Source organism: Nannobrachium achirus, assembly GCF_963921795.1.
Source record: "Nannobrachium achirus genome assembly, chromosome: 24".
NCBI classification, from domain to species: domain Eukaryota; kingdom Metazoa; phylum Chordata; class Actinopteri; order Myctophiformes; family Myctophidae; genus Nannobrachium; species Nannobrachium achirus.
In genome coordinates, this window is record NC_137831.1 from 38,360,333 (window position 1) to 38,375,755 (window position 15,423).

The window sequence follows — 15,423 nt, forward strand, 5'->3', positions numbered from 1 at the left end:
AAGTGAAAAGGACCTTTTCTTTGACGATGGCCGGCCAGATTGCCGACATATAGGTTTTTCAAAAAACCTTAGAAGGATTCAAAAGACAAGACTTATAAAATCGGGTCAAAATTCTAATTTTCATGATTTTTCAAAAATAGCAGATCTACAAGCTCGCAGCGCGGCACTCGGTGCTGCGCTGTGAGCTTGTATATCTGCTATTTTTCAATAGTTAAAGCATAAAATAATGATACACAATAATGTGTACCCGTTCTAAATGGGTTAAGCTATACTGTGTAAGTTGCTCAACTTGTGGTCAGTAGCTCTATAGCAAACCTCGGTCGCGTCCGCGTCTTTCGGCCGTTTTTCGGTTCTCTCACCCCCGCGTCTGCCTCCACCTCGCCGAGATCTATCTTTTGAGGGGTCCCTGGTTCCTGTGCGTTCAGCCATTCCGGAGATACACTCCTTCACCCATGCTTCAATAGCTCACCCGAGTATAGAGAGACACACGGGAGACTACAAATATGGCCGCCCTAGCAACCCCACTCCAAGATGCGCTGTGATTGGCCGGCAGTGTATAACCCTCGCTGTGATTGGCCGGTAGTATGATGACGTCATTTTGCCGCGAAATTCTCATATAAAAACATATAAAGAGAAGGCTTTTGAAGCTGAAAATAACGGAGTGGGGGTTCTAAAACTTTAGCGATTTAACAGTTAGGACCATTTTAAGATTTGTTTTATAAAAAAAGTTACATGGTATAACTTTAAGGTGGCACAACACTTCAGAGCAGGATTTGTGGTTGCTGTGGCAATCGCAGACACCCCGCCCCTCCTCCCTGTACTCAGTCTTGGACAAAATAAGGATTTGACAAACGCTCGCCGTCGTCGTGTGCGACACATGACAAGCGCTCGTGTCATAGGCATTAAAAGAGTTAACCACTTTATGCTGGTGTATTTTTCTTTTTGGGTCGTGGACACGTTTTTCATGGGCTGTGAGTAATTACTATCCTTTTTTGTGTATTCCATTTAAAAAAAGATATCTCTGCCGTCGGCCTGAAACCTTTTAACTCCAAAATGACAATTTTCGGGGAAATGAGCTCAAGTGGAGTTAGGAGGTTTTGACCGAAGGGCTTTTTACTACTTTCCATTGGTTCAATATTATTTTAACCAACACACAGACGTAAAGGGTGTTCAATATAGCACATATTTATGAAAAAAAGAGAGGGCCAATCGGGTGGAGTCAGCTGGTTTGGCAAAAAGTGTGGAGTTAGGAGGTTTTGTCCCAAGCCCTTTTTACATTGGTTCAATATTATTTTAATCAACACTCAGATGTAAAGGGTGTTTAATATCCCTTATTTATGCCAAAAAATTGAAAACCTCAAAAATGGAGTTAAGAGGTTTTGGCCAGACAGTGACGATATATAAAAGAATGATTTACTTTTCAGCATTTAAATGAATTCCACCATAAGTATTTAATAAATACATTATTTAAAAGAATCTAATAATATCACAAATGAATAAATAAGCGTGAAGATGAATAAATAAGCGTGAAGAATTAGTGGGAATAGCTTGCAGCGCGGCGTGAAGGTCCCGGGCAAGCGTCTCATTTAATTGTTCTCATGGGTCTTGAGCTAAAGGGTTGGGGAAGCACTGCTCCGAATGTATCGAAATGCATAATGACCTAAAGATGAATCCTGTGTGAAATCGGGTGAAATTGATTCGGGTGTCTGAAAGACTCCTGTGATTCTCTCCAGCAATATTTGCATGTGTAATGATGTGCATTGTATCGTATACCACAGTATGCAAACATGTCTGCAATGCATGTATAATAAAATGTATGCCTCTGTGCATGCATGAATGTGTATACTGTACACGTGGACAGTGTGTGTGCGTGTGTGCTTGCGTGCTTTTTAATGCTAACATGTATAATAATGAAATGTCTATTTTATACAGTATATAGAAATCGAGTTTTTTTTTAATCTAATTTCCCCTCTAGAAACGGACAAGAAATGGATGGCGCTTAAAGGTGCCACACACTTTCTAAAATCTGTAGTTTTCACGCTTTCAAGATCTTTTAAAAAATGTTATCAAAAATAGCAGATGTACAAGCACTGGAAGATTGTGTATCTGGTATTTTTTAATAAATGGTGCTTTACATAGAGTGTGCAATGCATTACATTCCCACACCGATGCCCAGGAAACCAAGCAAGGCACCAACGTACTGATCGGGAGAAATTAGGGGTTCAGTGTCTTGCTAAAGGACACTTCGACACTAACTCTGGGGGAGGCCGGAATCGTACTGGGAACCTCGCAGCTCCCAAACGAGTGCTCCATTTGAGCCAATGCCGCCCGTTAGTTATTGTGACCGTAGGTCGCAGTTTAGTATTTGAACGGTCACAGCTTGACCATATCTATCTCTGTCTGTCTGTCTGTCTGTCTGTCTGTCTGTCTGTCTGTCTGTCTATAACGCCTGACACTGTGGTTCCCCTGACCCATCACTGTGACATCACATATGACATCACAGTGATGTCAGATACTCAGAGCAGGGATCTCCATATATGGGCATAAACAGGTGACATCATAGTGGTGTGGCTGGTTCAGACAGGGATCTCCATGTATGGGCATAAAATGGATTGTATATTGTGATGTCATGGGAACTACTCTAACAGAATCCCTTTTATGCCCATATACTGTATGGAGATCGCTGATGTCATCAATATTAAGCGAACAGGACTTCATATGGGAATGCCCATATATGGAGGAAGACAGCCCATATCTGTGTGGCTGGTTCAGACAGGGATCTCCATGTATGGGCATCAAAGGGATTGTATGTATGATGTCAGATGTGATAGACGTCACAGGATTTTCACATAACGAATAACAGATTGAACACGTTTGGGGTCTCACAGTATATCTCCATATACAGTACATGGATCTCCATATATGGAGAAGAAGGTAACTGGTCTGATATACAGGTCGCATTTACTATGAAAACCTGCAGCTCCCGTGGGTCAATCAGTCACGCCTCATGTCACGCTCCATATATGGCCAGACGAAGTTGATACAACACATGGGCCCTAACTGGGCCGGCCCGCCTCATGTCACACTCCATATATGGCCGTCCTTGTTTCTATGCCCATATATGGAGTTCCCTGATGTCATCAATATTAAGCCCATATATGGACATATTGTGTCAGTCTCATGTGGTCTGTCCCTTTTATGCCCATATGTTGAGAATTCCTGATGTTATCAATATCAAGCCTATATCTGGGAATGCCCATATATGGACATATTGTGTCAGTCTCATGTGGTCCCTTTTTCTCGGTTTCGATGGGATAGAGCAGAATGAAAACATGGAAGTGTGCTATTGTGTGTCTATTGTGTTTCTAAGAACTTGCCCGGTGTGTTGCCTGGAAGAGTCAAACCCACTTATCCTGCTCCTCATGAAGACCAAAACAAGGTTTGAGAGCTATTTCTACACAAGGGGCCCCCAGGGGCCAATACACACACGCGCGCACGCGCGCTGCGCACGCACGCACGCACGCACGCACACGCACACGCACACACACACACACACACACACACACACACACACACACACACACACAATCCCATCAGCAGTGTATACCATGCAGGATAACCCTCCTCCTCCCTAGACAGAATCTCTACTATTCCAGCCAATCTGATCTGTTGGGGGTGTAATTGACTGCACATATTGTGTGTTTCAGGAGATGTCCATGTTCACGCAGTGAAGAATCAAAGTGTTTTTTTTTAACCACAATGAACCATATAGAGCTACTATTCTAGGGGTGAATGTTTGGTGAAATATAAGACAATCTAGAATTGCAAATTTCAGGAAAATAATTAGATTAATAATGTAAGAAATGAGGGGTGGCTGTTGAGGTGTGTCAGCCAAAGAGTGTGAGTGCAAAGTTTGGCATGGATAGGGGCAACGGTGGCGGAGATATGAGTAGTGCAAAAGTGTGATGTGACGTGACGTGACGTGTGCCGGACTGACAGACTGACTGACGGACTGACGGACTGACGGACAGACAGCCAGTGGAGGTTTTGATAGTAACTGCGACCTGACGGTCGCAACAATACCAAGCAACTGAATTAAAATGGTAGTGGATGGAGTGTCCCACCGAGTGTCCCACCAAGACACAGCAACCAATGGGTGTGAAGAGGGGCGGGACCTGACAGAGGTTGAATTTCATCACGAATCTTCTTGTTTTGGGGGTCCCTGGCACACACAATATTTTCTTTTCAGCTGGGGTTCCGCGGCCAAATGCATATCGTTTTGGGGGTCCTTGACATGAGACCTTTCTGAGAACCACTGGTTATACGGTATATACTCTATTTTATTTTATTATTGTTGTTGTTTGCTGCAGGCTTTTTTTGTCAAACCTCCTGTTTGCACACTGTCCAGCGGCTATAGCAGTGGAGTCGAGCTGCGCTTCCTGGTAGTAGCAAACAAACACGTTTAGGACACACCAGGGAGGGAGCAAATCCAATTTGGTGCCCATTTGAGCCCACACAATCACATTTGGGGTTCATTTCTAGATGTCAAGCTCTGGAGACAAAGTATCCATATCATCATGGAGGCGAGCGACGAGGAACAACACGGAGATACGCTACGGCGGATAAGATGGCAGACGGAGACAACGAGGGGAGGTTGTCGGGAGGAGAGGTTGTTGTGTGTGTGTGTGTGTGTGTGTGTGTGTGTGTGTGTGTGTGTGTGCGTGTGCGTGTGCGTGTGTGTGTGTTAGGGCATTCACGAATAGTGATTTTTAGTATTTGAATTATTCAACCTCAAAGTATTCGAATAGTGGAATATTCGACAGGACTGGCCAAACTGTCAAATATTAAGTAAGCAAGAGGCGAACATTGTGAAAATAGCCGATCTACATGTAGATCTGCTATTTTCACAATATTTATCTGCGGAACAGAGTCAAATTAAATGTAATACCTGGGGGGGTATTACTGTAACTCTAACAGTATACAAATGGAACCAAATGGACCCTAACAGGTTAATGCTTGAGAAACACTGCATTATACAACTCTAGAAACAGCGTGCCAAATCTCAGGATTGCTCGCCGCTCGTTTTCTCAGGCCCTTTGTGACTTTTCACAATGATTAAAACATCTATTGATCTGTGAGAACTACTACTCCCATGGGTGGTTTTGGGGAGCCAATCAATGTGTAGCGCACACACACACGCGCGCACACGCACGCGCGCACGCACGCACGCACGCACGCTCGCACGCACGCATGCACGCACGCATAAGACACAGAGAATAATAGAACAAGCAGCTATTTACCATCCACTACTTTACTTGTGTTGATTGTAGAATCCCATCACTGGTGTGTTATTCAAAAGACTAAGACTAAATCAGAATTTGCTGTCAAAATGATAACATTGGTTTACAGATGTGAATAAGCATAATAATCTTAATATTAAATTTTTTGTTGTTCAGAAAGAAGAAAAAAAAATTGAGGTAGTAAATAATCAATAGATTGATTAGTCAAAACGGACAAACAAAGGCCAACACAATGAAGCCTGTGTTGGCTATTCAATTCAATTCAACAGGGGGTCCGGGACATACACGCAGAAACTATGAGTTCAGCACCACGGACAGTGCTCATGTCATTTTGGAACCCGCTTTAAACAATTACCATCCACCACCATTGAAAAAAAATAGAGGTTTTCTGTTGCCTTGTATTGAAATTTAATTTATGAAATTCTTATTCTAAACTTGGCCTAAAACTGGGCAATTTTTTTTTCTTTGTTATTTTTGGCAAACTCAGCTTTACTGGAAGCAGGCAGAATCAGGGCGGAACAAGGCATAAGAAGCCTGCTGGTTGGTCGGTCAGGGACCAATCGGAAGGCTGACAACGGACGGATCAATTACTTTGGAGAAGTATTACATGCCATGGACCATTGGGCCCATGCACCCAATTATGTCCAGGGCCCACCCTGTCCCAACATAATGTAAAGATCGATGAGGCAGCACCCTTTTCACCAAACTGATTTAGTTATTCGCTAACGCGTGAATACACAAACCTAGCCTAAATGTTTGCATTTATGCTTTGCTATATCACATTAAACACTGAAAGAGCTAGGCGTTTTTACTGATTTTGCTAAAATTCATGTACAAAAATCTACTTTATTTAATACTGGGCAATATTGTTCATGCTTATAGGAAAAAAACAGGTAAAAATTACCCAAACAGAACTTAAAGGGCCACTTCACCTCTGGGACAACCCTATCTTATTTTATTGTGGTTTGAGACACGATCAACACAATCCTGAGTTATTTTTTGTGTTCAGTCTGTTTTTTGAGATATTTTAGTATTCAGCATGTACTGGTGATGCGTTTTGCATCATCCAGTGATGCGTTTTGCATCATATGATGCAAAATGCATCACTAGCACATGCTGAATACTAAAATATCTCAAAAAACAGACTGAACACAAAAAATAACTCAGGATTGTGTTGATCGTGTCCCAAACAACAATAAAATAAGATAGGGTTGTCCCAGGGGTGAAGTGGCCCTTTAAGGGTTAACTAACCTCGGTACAAATAATGGGATATAGCCTCACAAATGGTTTACCAGGCTAAGGTAAAGCAAAAAAGAATACATGATCTACATGCCCACAATGTGTCATGCACAGACAGTGCCACGCGTTGTGAGCAATTCTTTGTATGTGTCACACGACAACATACATCAGGGGCTAGGGGGTTAGGTGTAAACATGCACATCCAGCCTCTGCATTTAAACACGGCACACAAGAGAGGAGAGAGATGTCATCTCTCCTCTCTCTCTCTCTCTCTCTTTCTCTCTCTCTCACTCTCTCTCTCTCTCTCTCTCTCTTTCTCTCTCTCTCACTCTCTCACTCTCTCTCTCTCTCGCCCATCTATCTCAATCGCAGGTGCGGATTAGGACAGGTTCGGTCATTAGATTGGCCGCAGTGATGTATCTGTGTGTGTGTGTGTGTGTGTGTGTGTGTGTGTGTGTGTGTGTGTGTGTGTGTGTGTGTGTGTGTGTGTGTTTTGTATGAAGACGGATGTGAGCACATGAATAGAAAGAATTATATCAATGGAGCACTGTGCAGAGTGCAGGCCACCAGCCCCTGGGGATGACACACACACGCACGCACGCACGCACGCACGCGTGCACACACACACACACACACACACACACACACACAGACACACAAGCACAGGGTGCTCATTTCTCTCCCGCTATGAAGGGTGTCCGCTCTGTGTGTGTCTGTGTGTGCGTGTGCGTGCGTGCGTGCGTGCGTGCGTGCGTGCGTGCGTGGTGTGTCGTGTGTGTGTGTGTGTGTGTATGTGAGTTTGGGGGAGGGGATTTGGGGCCCATGAAAACAATCATTATTTGTCTCCAGACTGTGAAATATGACTGTACCTTGTCAGCAGTGGTGGGGTGGGGACAAGGTGCGTGCGTGCGTGCGCGTGTGCGTAGTGATAACAGGTGAGGACGAGAGGAGAGGAGGAGTAGGGGAGAGAGAGAGAGAGAGAGAGAGAGCGAGTGAGCATCACATACAACATGGAGAGAGAGGTGTGAGGCGACCGGTGAGGCAGAGCAGATTCCCACAGAGAAGTCATTTGCGCTCGAAAACTAATCGCCGCTCACGCGGGGAGGCCAGTCTCACTTCCTGCACCCCCCAGGGGGAACGCAGGTAGAGGTTATTGACCCTGGAGTAGGGCAGGGGTCTTCAACAGGGGGTCCAGGACCCCTAGGAGGTCCTCAGAGTTACTACAGGGGGTCCTCCAAATCTTTGTGATAGAAACCTTTTTTCTCCTTTTTTATATGCATGCACTTGGACCCTAGTGTCTATATCCTGAGAACTGTAGCCAAAAGGGTTTTTCAGCAAAGAGAGGTTTGGTGTAGAGGGGAAAAATGAGCACAGTACAGAGTGAAAGGGTAAAGTTTATTAAGTGTTGACGGTTCAAGTGGTTAAATATCTGAAAACACAAATTGACATGAATCCAAGATACACGGATGATTGTGCTGTCAAACGATGAAGATATATGGAATCTATTTTTTGGGGGTCTCGGCTTCATCTCTCTCTCAACTAAGGGGTCCTTGGCCTGAAAACGTTGAAGACCCCTGGAGTAGGGGCCTGTTGGCCTTATTGTAGAGTTCTCAAATTCTTCCCGAAACCCGACCCTACCCCACACGACCAGACATTGTCCAGCCGGGTACGGCCTAAAATGTAAGCTAATTACTCATGTCGATCTTCGCCCATTTTATTATTTTTTTCTGACCAGGGTGTGGTTCCTTGGGGGTTATATTGTGTGTATTGTTGTTGTGTTTTTCTAGTTTCTACTAAAAACTGTATCATTGTCCTGACAGTCTGAAACGTATTTAAGATGTAGTGTAGTGGATGTAAAAAATTAAGTATTAAATTAAATGAGTACTAAATATCAAACTAGAGCGTGGCAAGTTGGTGTTTGCGTGCACGCACTGGTATGCTACAGTATGCTTCCATCTTCAAAAATCCAACTCTCTCTCTCTCTCTCTCTCTCTCTCTCTCTCTCTCTCTCTCTCTCTCTCTCTCTCTCTCTCCTCTCTCTCTCTCTCTCTCTCTCTCTCTCTCTTTCCCCCCCCCCCCCCCCCCCCTCGGAAAGAGCTGTCATGGATAACATGAACATCTTGGTGCTTGGAGAGAGAGAGAGAGAGAGAGAGAGAGAGAGAGAGAGAGAGAGAGAGAGATGAGAGAGAGAGAGAGAGAGAGAGAGAGAGCACATGAGAGTACAGCACATGAGAGATAAGGATAGAGACACGTTTCGTGGATAATTATCAATTTGGCCATCTGTTATAGAACATATGATAACTGCCACGATGGGGAGAGAGAGAGAGGACAGAGAGACATAGAGGAAACAGACCAAAACATACATAAAGGGAAGGGAGGAGATATGAAAGTCAGTGTACAACACACACAGACACGTAGGATTGTATGCATGCATGTGTGCCTGGTTTGTGTGGGTGGTCACTAGTGGGATATCACTAGTGTTGTATATTCATGTGTGGATCAGTATGCATGCTAGGTGTTTTGGTTTAGATACAGTAGATTCACTGTATGTAGGCCTAAAGTATAGGGGAGAGCCTGCACAATAACGTTTTTTATTTTATATTTTTTACTCAAATAGATCCTTTTACCTACATACTGCATGTAGTTTCAGGCAAAGGACTCTACACATGTCTAATATCATAAACCTCTTTAAGTTTTTCAATTTATAAAACAGGTCACGAGTTATTAAACCGAAAGTGAACACTGTTCCGGGGTTACATTTTAAGCCCGCAGGGGACTAATGTAACAGCATGATTTACAAATGTAACATGGCTACATAATGGCATTGAAATAATCATTTTCAGCTTAAATCAATTATATTTCATTTCACCAACTGTTTTACATTGTTTCAACGGTGTGATTCTGTATCAAACATAAGGAAATGTATTAAATATGAATTGGTGGTGTACCAGTTTGAGTGTTTGAGTGAATTCCATGGGAAAATACATTGATTACCAAAAAAAATAAAATAAAAAGATTTGCAAGTTTGATTTATGGAGTTGTACAACATGTTGTACAGCCCTACTCTGCTTTAGAATACACTTGTATTTGAATGACAGATGACTGAACACAATATTGGCCAATATGTCAAATTGTTTTTGTGCACCACTGCTTTGGCATTGTTTACAGAACAGAACTAACATGCATAGCATGTTAAAACGATGTAAACTAATGAAGAACAGATACACGTGCTATATGTATGGAACATTTTCCAGAATAGCCAGAATCAGTGTCGCATTGTAGATCAACTATTTTCGACATCATTTTATGTGGTATAAAAAAATTACATTTTCAAAAGCGGTAAGATGACAATAGAGTTAAAAAGATGCCAGCCTGTTGACAGGATGAACAAACACACGCGCACATGCCCAAGCACACGCCTAAAGCATGCACACACACACACACACACACACACACACACACACACACACACACACACACACACACACACACACACACACACACACACACACACACACACACACACACACACACACAGTTGGCAGATAAATCTCCAGTCTGTGTAGTGCACTCATGAATAATAGATGCTAAATGAGAAAAAAGAGGAGAGAGGAGAGGAGGGACGAGAGAGATGGAGAGAGAGAGGGGGGGGAGAGAGAGAGAGAGAGAGACTTACATCTCAGTAGAAAATGTGCAAAAAGAGAAAACAGAACGTGAGAAGAAGTAATCTTCTGAAATATTGAAATGCGTCGTCTCACTCAGGCAGGGGCACACATAGACATCAAGGGGGGGCTTGAGCCGCTGCCTTTTTATCCGTCTGTAAAAAAAGTGCCCACTCCAGACCATGAATGCAGTTTTTACTATGATGAAATAAATGCTAATGCCCTCTTTCCATGCGATACACGAAGGCAGCGTTCAAGAGAATCGCCTTGTCCAAACTCTCCTGAACTTGAATGCAGCATCTTATGTTGAAAGAATTGCCCTCTCTGTGTAGAAATCAAGCATCGAAAATAGCCGCTGCGACGCGTTGTGAGCTTGGAGGTCTGCTATTTTCGATATTTTCACCAAAAGGCCCTTTTAGCAATTTCAGCCCCTGCCTCTCTAACATCCTCTGCACGCTGCCAGGCGTTATGTGAGCTTGTATATCTGCTATTTTCGGCAAAGAGGTGTAGGGGGGGAAAAAAGCAGACCAAGTGTTCTAAGTATTGAGGGTTATATCTGAAAATACACATTGACATTCAACACACCACGACACAGGGACGTGCTGGCCATTGGGAAAAGCGGGACAACTCCCGAACGGCCGGTTCATTCCCGGCTGGTCCAGGCCAGCCATTAGGAAAAAAAATAAAAATAAAATGTCGGCCTTCATTCCATTTTGGGGGCTAGGCGGCCAATAAAGTAAATCGTCACTGTCGGGCAGAAACCTCGTAACTCCAAGTTTCAAATTTGTTCAAATTTTTCGCAAAAGAAAGCCCTGCTTCATCATACAAGGCCGTCGCACAAAAGTAGTGAAAACAGCAGATCTACAAGCACACAACGCGTGCTTGTAGATCGGCTGTTTTCACTAGTTTAAATCATTTTTAAAATGATAAATACAAAACAAACGGTTTTGGACATGCAAGGTTTCCACCCGACAACGACGAAATATAACTCATGTAATTGGCCCACTGGCTTATGTCACTTGTCATGATCTGAAATGGCAAATCTTTGAGTAGCAGCAGCGCTATAGAGAGAGACCTCTCTCTCTATAGCGCGCAATGAGGGCCTCTCCAACTCTTTTTCCCGGGCTGAATCAGGGGCCCAGCATGTCCCTGCCACGACACAATGCTAGTGCTGTTAAACACTTCTATGAAGCTATTCATTAAAACTATGAAATGGTTTTAGCCGTAACACAATTTAATACAATATATAGTGGATTTTCCCTGATACATCTGTCTCTCAGCTAAGGGGTCATTGGCCTGAAAAACATTGAAGACCTACTGTACTGTACCTACGAGTGTTGCACAATATATCGTTATCCTATCGTTATCGAGGTACGTCCATGCGCAATATCAGTATTGCAAAAGGCAAGATATGGCCAATACATCGCCCTGGGCCATATTGTTGCCCATATCGTTGCCTTTTGCTACACTTATAATATCAAATAACAAGTGTGGGAACCCAATAGCACTTAGCTTGTCCTCATTAAAAACAATGAGATGGCGAGATGAGGGTGAGGTGAGCCAGACAAAAAGCTTCATTATGACCATCAGAGAGAGAAGAGAAGAGAAGAGAAGAGAAGAGAAGAGAAGAGAAGAGAAGAGAAGAGAAGAGAAGAGAAGAGAAAGGGGAGGAGAGGAGAGGAGAGGAGAGGAGAGGAGAGGAGAGGAGAGGAGAGGAGAGGAGAGATGAAGTAGCTGTCCTCAAAACATCAGATGATGAAAGAGGGAGAATAGCACATTTCATCTTGTGCAGTAACTGTGCTAAAACTGAGAAAGGATAATCTGCTAAATATTTAAAATGCCACGTCTCACTAGATGTGATGCTCTCCGTCTCTCTGTCTGTCTGAGGGGGCATGGGAAGGAAAGAGACTGAAGAGAGCTTGTAGAGCGAGGTGTGTGTGCGCCCAGCCGCCCGCGCACAAGTGGGTGTGCGCGTGCGTGCGTTCACACATTCACCTCAATGTCGAGAAGGGTTAAATCGATCACAATGCAATCCAATCAAAGGAAAAAAATACAACTAATTTACATAAAGGAAGAATTAATATATAGGCTACTGTTAGTTGCAAACATAATATGACTTGTCTTGTGTTCACATCTGTTAATCTCAGAGACAAATGACTCGAATCTCCTTGTCTGAACCATGAATGAAACACTCCTGTCAGCTGCAGATGATGCCATATTCTCAGCCTAGCAACTTCACCCTCGATAGTGTGTTAATCCATCTCACTGTGAGTGTGAGCACACAAAAACTTTCATTTTCCATCGCATTCTTTCTTTCTCTCCCTGTCTTTCTTTCTTTCTTTCTTTCTTTCTTTCTTGAATTAGGGTATATGCACATACGCCAGGCCCATTTTGTTCTACTTCCGGATGTCTTTCGACTTCCTTCACAGGTGTTTCTGATGATACTAATCAAGGGTCTGTTCCATTCTGGTCAAACAGAGTCAGGGTGCTGATATTGTGAATGTTGGCTCATTGGAAACACTCTGCTAAACCAGTGGGTCTCAAAGTGTCCTTGAGTGGGTTCCAAATGTCCCCATACAGGTGTGTAAATCTGAGTTTATGGGGGTCCTTGAAATTAAAGAACCACTGTACAATAAACCAAACAGAGCCTTAATTAGTATCATCAGTAACACCTGTGAAGGAAGTCGAAAGACACCCGGAAGTAGAACAAAATGGTGTTTATGTGAGAGGTAATTCAGTCGCTGCTGTAATTCACCCTTTGTCAGCCTTCTGGTTGGTCCCTGACTGACCAACAAGCAGGCTCCTTCTGCCTAATGTTAGTGGTCAGGAATTATTTTTCACTTTTTCGCTGACCTCAATAAAGTAAGGCCATTCTATTGAATAATACAGTATTTTTCTACTAAAGGTTTCCTTCATCAGAATCCTTTCTCATGTCCCACTTTTGAGCCCTCCACTCTGGATCATGAATTATGATTTAGACAGTCCTGGAACATTTGGTGCCAAAGGCCAGACGGATCATGTAAAATGGAGGGTGGACATACATGTTTTAAACCTCAGCCTAAACTTGACCCTGCAGCAGGAACTTAAACCAAGGGTATAGTCAAAATGTCCGTAAGACTTGGTCTTGCCCGTGGGCAGTGGCGTCAGTTCAGGAAACGCTAAGGTATGGCAACATGACTAGTGTCTTGTGTCTTCGCGCGCGTGCAAGACACCAGTCATGTTGCGTGCTTGTAGTTGTAGATCTGCTGTTTTCACTATTTTTGTGCGACAGCCTTGTATGATGAAGCAGGGCTTTACTTTGCGAAAGAACGTACACATTTGAAACTTGGAGATACAAGGTTTCTGCCCGACAGTGACGATAAACAGTATAAAGTAGGAATTGAAAAAGAAAAAAGAAGGTATTCCAATTTTCAAATCAGTTTTCATTTACTTTAACACCAATAAATGAACGCTTACACATCAGAGCGTGCTCTTATGAAGGCTCCTAGCCGAAGCACGCGCCCAGAAAGAAAGCAAGAAAGCAGCGAGAAAGAAAGCGGATACTGCAATTTATCTTGTAAATCTGATGAAAAAGGACGCGGATGGAGGTAGTGACATGTTAGTGTGGCGGTAATGTGCGTGCTGGGATGCACACAGGCTCATTCAACCCCCTCATGGTGCTGCATTACACAATAGATGGATGAGAAACATAATGAAGAGAGATGAGCACAGCTGAGACAAACACGCACGCAGCACAAACACACACACACACACACACACACACACACACACACACACACGCACACGCACACGCACACGCACACGCACACACACACACACACACACACACACACGCGCACATAACATACGCACGTCCATAAAAACTACAAATGCTCGGAGACCACATGTTACTCGCAGATCCAAGCATGTCAACCTGCATCAAACATGAACTCGCGCATAATTTCTGTGCAAACGCACAACCCGTGCGTGCATACGTGCGTGTGTGTGGGGGTGGCTGGGCGCTTGTGGATAATACAACTACTCGTCTCAGTGTGTGTGTGTGTGTGTGTGTGTGTGTGTGTGTGTGTGTGTGTGTGTGTGTGTGTGTGTGTGTGTGTGTGTGTGTGTGTGCGTGCGTGTGTGTGTGTTTGTCACTTGCATAGGGGCCCTGCAGCACCATCCAATCAATAAGCAGGTGATTGATTCCCTGATAAATCCCCCTGATTGCCTGCTGCTGTTGCTTCTGCCCCCCCCCCCCCCCCCCCCCACACACACACACACACACAGACACAGACACACAGATAGAGATGCACACAACCCAAACAGCGTCGCAGCTCTCCCAGCGTGCATTAATATTGCATTAGGTTTTAAATGTGGTGCAACAGAGAGAGGAACAAGTGCTGGCAAACACTGAGGCTATTCGTTGATCTGTACTGTACGTTTAAACGTTTCGGTTTAGCCTTGGGCGCTACAGCTAAAAAAACAAAACAAAACAAAAAAACAGCTGTTGTTTGAGCAGACAATTCCCAGATATTAAATATTTTCAGATGGAGGTCTGCGGCCAAATACATATCGTCGTTGTCGGGTGAAAACCTTGTATGTCCAAAACCGTTCGTTTTGAATTTATCATTTTAAAAATGGTTTAAACTAGTGAAAACAGCCGATTTACAAGCACACAGCGCCTCTCACCGCGAGGCGTTGTGTGCTCGTAGATCTCCTGTTTTCACTACTTTTGTGCGACGGCCTTGTATGATGAAGCAGGGCTTTACTTTGCGAAAGAATGTACACATTTAAATTGAAACTTAGAGATACGAGGTTTCCACACGACAACGACGATATTTATTTGGACATCATCCGAGCTGGCGTCAAGGATATAGGTACCAAGTAAGCTCCATATGGGGTCAAGTGAGGTCAGCAGGTCAGCAGTATGACGTGGCATATTAGGCCTGTCACGATTATGACATTTTACATGATGGTTAATTGTTACTCAAATAACTGCGATTAACGATTTAATTGTGTTTTTGTCGTTGACAATTACATTTCTGTTTGGCTTGTAGGCTTTGAAGTTGCACATGGCAGATACTGTATGACACAACCTAAATATACAAAGAAATTATTGACATATTTGACAACTTTATACTTAAAAAATAACATTGATAGTGAAAATAGCGATCTACAAGCTCACAACGCAACGTGTTGTGAGTGTTGTGAGATATTGCCATACATATTGTGATGAATCACTG